The sequence below is a fragment of the Leptonychotes weddellii genome, chromosome 10 (assembly GCF_054177405.1).
Source record: "Leptonychotes weddellii isolate Sample4059 chromosome 10, ASM5417740v2, whole genome shotgun sequence".
NCBI classification, from domain to species: domain Eukaryota; kingdom Metazoa; phylum Chordata; class Mammalia; order Carnivora; family Phocidae; genus Leptonychotes; species Leptonychotes weddellii.
The window spans coordinates 47,146,518-47,153,145 of NC_138378.1; the positions used below are offsets into that span (position 1 = coordinate 47,146,518).

Here is a 6,628-nt window from a genome sequence, read left to right on the forward strand (position 1 = left end):
CAGCCACTAAGCACTAAAAGAGCACTTTCTACACTTTAGACAAAAGTCATTGCCTTCAGCCCTCTGGGATGATTTTTCTTCAAACGTACCTGTTTAGCTTCTGTTCTTGGTATTTTAGTCAAAGTTTCATTTTCCTTATGCCTCTCTTTGCTACTGGTATTCTGACAGTCACAAATCAAAGGAGAGAAGAATTTAAAACTCTTGATTATTTAATTTAGTGAAGATATTACTTTACCATCACGATCATCATTATTCCCAAGTGAGAGAAAAAAATTTTTTTAATATACAAAACCCTTTCCAACACCAGAGTAGAAAAACTGAAAGCTTGCCAGCCATCGAAGGCTGCCTGTGGGCAAGGGAGCACCACCGTGGTCCTTTTCCTGATGGGAAAGCCGAGGCAGCTAACTGGCAAAGGAAAGAGGACCGAATGCCCCACCGCACCGGTACTTATTCCTAATTTGGGGCACTCTGTCGAGGTTTCCAAGTATCACCCAGGAAAAGGAAATACCCTGATAAAGTTGATGACAGCCGGGGAAATGAGAGGGGAGGGGAGGTCGGGGGCCGCTGGGATGGGCGACGGGCAGAGATGGAGATGGTGATGGTGGTGACGGTGGTGGTGATGGTGATGGTAATGATGGTGACGCTCGCCGGCTCCTCTCCCGTTTCTCCTCCTCCGTTCCCGCGTGGCCTCTGCCCGGAGAAACACAGCCGCCAGGATTGGCACCCAAGCCGCACGTCCTCGGGCTCAAGGCTGCGGCGCCTGGCACCCCGGCACCCCGCCGCGCCCGCCGCGCCCGCCGCGCCCCCCGCGCCCGGCTCCCCGCCCGTCCGACCCCGCAGCCCCTGGGGAGCGCCCGCGCCCCCCGGCCCGCTCCCCGCCGAACCCCAGCAGCCCGGGCCGCGGTCACTTACGCCAGCGCTGGGCCCCGCCGCCCCGCGGTCCCGAGACAAAGGCTGCGCGGCCGCTGCGCCGCCGGCTGCTCCTCCAGACACCGCTCCCGGGGACCCGGAGGAGGCGAGGGGGAGGGGACGGCGAGAGGGGCCCTCCGGCTGCAGCGGCCCAGACCCCGCTCCTGCTCCCCCGCGGCCCGCCGCCCTCCGGGGCGCCGTCCTCCCCGGTCCTCCGCCCGAAAACCTCCCCCAAGGGACCGGGGTACCGCCCCTCGGGGGTTGGGGGGAGGAAGAGGAAGGGAGACGCGCGCGCGCGCCCGCGTGTCTGTGTGTGCGTGTGCGTGTGTGTTCCCTCTTCCCAATCATGATCCTCTCCATCCACCCCCGCGGCCCCGAGCCATCGCAGGAAAATGCCAGACTCTGCCTCACTTGTACAACTCTGGAGGCGCTCCCACGGACCCCCTTGCCGTCCACACACCTCTCCTCCTGACGTCCAACCATTTTATGAAGAGCAAAACTGAGACCTGGAAGGTGAAGCGCCCAAAGACGCAAGGTGGGAGTAGAGAATGCCAGGACCGTGAACCCTTTCCGGGTGGGACCCACATCTCACCTGTTTTCCTTTCCCCCGCTTGGCGCCAGTTGCTGGCCTCCAGGGGACCGGGCAGGCTGGAAGGTGGGCACCAGCGCAGGCGACCCCCCCACCCCCACCCCATGCGCCTGCGGGGAGTGGGGAGGCTTCCCTTTCCAGGAGAAGTACCACTTTCACTTGGCTCAGTCATTTGCATCTTGTTAAGAATAGTGGCTTTGATTTATTTTTATTTTTCAAACTTTTCATTATGGAATTTTAAAAAAATCAAAAGTAGAATAGTATAAGGAAGCCCTAAGTGCTCAGCTCTGGCTTCAAAGATTGTAATACTTGCCATTCTTTCATTTCTTCCCCACTCTTCTCCATCCCAGAGGCTAAGGATTTTATTTATTTATTTTTTTAAAGATTTTATTTATTTATTTGAGACAGAGAGAATGAGAGAGAGAGAGCACATGAGAGGGGGGAGGGCCAGAGGGAGAAGCAGGCTCCCTGCCGAGCAGGGAGCCCGATGCAGGACTCGATCCAGGGACTCCAGGATCATGACCTGAGCCGAAGGCAGTCGCTTAACCAACTGAGCCACCCAGGTGCCCGAGGCTAAGGATTTTAAAAGAAGACAATCACAGTTTCATTACCCAACCTTACCAAATTAAGAATAATTCCTTAATATCAGCTGACTATGATTTGTTAACAGCTGATGGTTCCTTATTTATTGAGTAGTTATCACCAGGTCTGTGTTTAGTGCTTCTACCGAGGCTGCTCAGGTTTGGTGTGGGCCCTGGCTGTCTGTCCCCGAAGCTGGTGAGAGACAAGGGCTGTGTACACTGTCGCTGGCTTGCAGGGACTGATGGAGTGGCAGTAAGATAGCTCTGACCTGGCAAGGGCCAGATACTTCTTACTGTGTCCCAGACCCTGGAAAATTTTGATTGCAGCCTATCCTTCCAGAAAAATGCACACAACAGAATTCTGATTTAAAGTCCAGGGGACTCAATTCATTTCTCACAGGCTGCCTGAATCTAACTGCAGGTTACAAACTACAGAGCTGGGCTGACATGTCCCTTGCAGCCCCTTGGAGCCCCATAGATGGGATCATGAGTCTTCTGCTGGGTTCCCCTCTTGTTTGCTGCGAGCTCTGGGGCCCGGGGACAGCACGGGAGTCACACTGGGGTATGGGGCCTTTCTCCCCTGGGAGGAGGCTCTGTGTTTAAGTCCTAAGCAAGTGTGGCCTGGAAGTAGTGGATTCTCAGCTGTAATTCAGAAGAGCATCTTTCCAGGATGGAGAGACCTGAGCTGTGCCTAGGGCAACTAAACTCTCAGCTCATCTGCACTCCCCAGTGGCGGGGCTGGAGCACACCCTGGGGGGGGGGGGGGCGTGGTTCTGGGGGATGTTAGGAGGTAGCACAGCCCGCAGTCAGGAAACTTGCTCTGGATTCTGCCTGGCCTTGAATCCAGTACCTCTTGCTAGCCTTGTGACCTTGGGCAAGTTACTTGACATCTCTGTGCCTCTTTTCTCACTGGGGGCAAAACAGGGTTGCCGTTCAAACCTGCCTCGCTGGGCATTTAGGCACGTTCAGTGCCTAGTTCATAAAGGTTGAGAAGGTGCTCAGAGCATCTGTGCTGTTCGTGCCCGCTAAGTGGGAGAACCGGTGGGTGAAACCTGGGAGGACCTCTGCTGCTCCAGAGGATTCGCAGCCTCAGCTGAAGCAGACAGAAAGGGCCTGTGGCTGCTGTCTGTGGCAGTAGAAGCAGAGCATATCTGTGACAAAGTGGCTCTTCTCTCTTTGACCAAGGGCCCCCGGGAGGCAGTGCAGATGCTCACTGGCAGGCCTCGGTGCAATTCCTAAATACCGTGGGTTTCCTTATTGACGTGGCTCCCAGGAATGGTCTCTGAGATGCTGAAGGGATGAGTTCATTTTCTCTCCACCCACCCCAACCAGACTGGTCTTGGTCAGTGGAATTTGACGTTCCCTCCCCTGCCTCCCCAAGCCTTCCCTCCCTCCCCTGTGAAGTCGCCCTGACAACCTCAGGCAGCGGGACATCTCCCCAGTCTGAGCTCCTGGGCCTGCCCTGCATTAGCGTTTCGTCCTGTCAGTTGCTGTGCGTGTCACGTGGGCCCATCTAGAGCGGAAATGTGTTGAGAGGAGAGATTGCCATCAACTGTCTAGCATTGCCCATAACATCCTGTTCCTTGACCAACCCAAAACTGGTGCAAAGAGTACTTCCTGTAATGTACACAGATTATTATTCTCCCAGGAGGGTTCAACCCAGGCCAGGATTTTCCATGTCCCGCAGCCAGCGCAGCAAACAGCAAGTAATTCTAACCTGCTCACCTGCCCGCCCTTCCCCAGGGCAGGGCTGGGCCTGTGGAGGAAGGGACAGGCCCTGGGGCTGGGGCGTCGCATTCACCCTGATTGTGACACTCTGATTTTGAATCTTCATCTCCTGGCTGCTCTGTAATCTCATCCCCGAGCTGGGAAGCGTACCCACCTCTCCTAGTGCGGCTCTGGATGAGGACCTACCTTTCTCTTCTCTCTGCACCTTCCCCTTTCTCTCTCTCCTCTCTCCCCCTTCCCTTCCCTCATTTACACATCTCTTCTTTTCCTATCTCATAACGGATCATAACTGATTTTTCGCCATACTTCGCCTGCATCAGTTAGGGAGGAGGTATGTGAGTAGAATCAAGACTAAAGCTTTTGTGGAATGAGATGGACAAATGAAATGTAGTGTCTAGTTGTGCTGGGGGAGAACTGCCAAACTGTAGGTCTTCTTACAGGATGTAGAATGTTTTAGGGATACTCAGACTTTATGGGTCTTCTTGGGCATAAATTGCCAGAAGAGCTGTGGAGGTTAAGATGAAACCCAACAAAGAATATTATTAGCATCCATATGTTCTTTGTGGACAATCTGAAACTCAGTGCCAGCTCTAAGAAAAAGCTCTCTAAACTATTAAAATGACAAAGAACTTTAGTCCCGATAAAGAAATAGAGTTTGGTTTAGCTAAATGGAATGCCGTTCAAATGTGAGGGACAGCTTGGGGTGATTCACAGCTATAAAGATGAACTTACAGAAGATCAGTAGAAGGGGAGATGTATAATATCGGGGCTTTGAGCTGTTGATGAATGCTAAACTTATTGGCAGTGAGGATAAGCTCAGATAAAAGACATTCAGTCCAAATGGAGAGAAAAATACTTCAAAATAAGCCTAATGCTAGCAACTAAATTAAAGCAGTAAATATATCTGTGGTTCCAGCCCATTTGTTATGACAGAGACTACAGATCGTTATAATGAACGGTAGATTATTAACCACAAAGTGCCCTGTGCATCACAAGGAATTTGGGCCACTCACTCCCCCACATCAAAGGAAATCCACTTGTCTCGACAAGAAAGCTTTCACACACTATTTGGAAACTAAGAAAATTGAGAACATCATACAGGATGGTCTATGTCTCCTCCCACCAGTCTATGTCCCGTTCCACCGAATCTGGATGGGCTTGGTTCTGCTCCGTCTTCCATCTATGGAGAAAGGTGCAAGAGTCCATATATATGATCTTGAGATCATAAAAGACATGCAGCTTCCATCTGGCTTGGTTGGAATGCTTGCCCTCCAGTGCCCCCTCTTGGGATATGCCTCCTCAGAACTTCCAGATGATTCTAGTGTCTAGCCTTCAAGTTACCTCCAGCTGTTTGTCTTTCTAGCTGAGACCTCAGACATCATGGAGAAGAGACTGGTCATCCCCTCTGTGCCCTATCCAAGTTCCTGCCCAAAGAATCTGTGAGCATAATAAAATGGTTGTTTAATGCCACTAAGTTTGGGTATTTGTCATGCAGCAATAGTTAACAGGAATATTGAACAATAAACAAAAATATGCCAGATGTGGTGGACAGATTTTGCCTTCAAAAGGCTTACAGTCTTCGCAGAGATCTGCAGGATATAAGCTGAGCAAGAAGGTTGGAGTCTCATTGAATTCCGGGCTGTACTCTGCCCTTCCCAGCTCATGGAAAAGTGATCGTCTCTGTGCCCAGTGTCCCCACCTGTAAAATAAGGAGGTCATGAAGAGTGAACACACATGAGGCATTTAGAACATGGTGAGTGGCCCATAAATGCCATCCATTGTTAAGGTCATCATGTACCAGGACATATTTACTCTGTGACATGAAGCTGAGAAAGGGCTCCTAAGCCTGATCATATCATCAGGTGATTTCTTCTTCAAGAAAAGTAGATTTGTGTAATGGATTTGATGAATAGGCTCCATGATTTTTAAAAAAGATTTTATTTATTTATTTCGGAGCAAGAGAGAGTGCACAAGCAGGGGGAAGGGCAGAGGGAGAGGGAGAAGCAGACTCCCCGCTGAGCCAGGAGCCTGATGCAGGGCTCCATCCCAAGACCCCAGGATCATGACCTGAGCCGAAGGCAGGCGCTTAACCGACTCAGCCACCCAGGCTCCCCTCAGACGAGGATTTTTGAATTGACCTTAGAACAGGGATACTAATGCTAATTTTCTGCTCAGATTTTATGTGTGCTAAGCACTTAGTCGGTGCTCAGATGATTTCTAATTTGATGATAATGCAACGAAAGTGTCAGGGAGAAATTTGGCTAGCATCCCTTTCTCAGGTGTTCCAAGCAAACATGCACACAGTTCTAAAACCTCGCCCCGGTCACCATGCCTATCTTTCTTGAAAGCTGTTTTCCCTTTATAACCACAAGACATTTCAAATCAGATTCCAGAAAATGCCTTGCAATTAAAATTTTACACTGCATGTTGCCCCATGCCAACTTTGCTACTGCTTTTTGTGACTGCCCATTATAAATAATGACCCTGGTGTGCATTTGTTACTGGAGTCATTAACCCAACACACCATTCTCCTACATGAAACAAGCCAGGCTTCTGCTAAGGTTACTTAGTGGGTAGTTTTTGTTTGTTTTTTTTTTCTTTGTTTTTTTTTTCCTTCTGCAGAACCTGATGATAGACAATAAAATGAGCAAATGGAAATTTCAGGGAAATGTACATTAGAGCTACTGATGCTGCAAGGGCTATCTGCAGTTGGCTTATAGTACAAAACATGTTTGTCCACTCTTGGGGCTGCTGTATCAGCAAAATGGGATTATATCTGCGCAGGGGTGTCCCACCTCAGTTTCATTTGATGCAGATAAAA

At 50.5% G+C, this 6,628-nt stretch overlaps 1 protein-coding gene across 2 annotated transcripts in view; it reads right to left on the reverse strand.

The window, feature by feature from the left end:
* GPR45 (G protein-coupled receptor 45) overlaps positions 1–1,364 on the reverse strand; it is an 82,465-nt gene extending 81,101 nt beyond the window's left edge. The window contains exons 1-2 of one of the 2 annotated variants that reach the window (XR_014149214.1): positions 913–1,364; positions 192–690 (exon numbers count right to left, since the gene is read on the reverse strand). The gene's annotated coding sequence lies outside the window, so the exon portion shown is untranslated. Of the gene's footprint in view, positions 1–191; positions 691–912 lie in introns of those variants that run through there. The other variant, XM_081833328.1, reaches the window with a different exon arrangement.
* Positions 1,365–6,628: the final 5,264 nt, after the last annotated feature.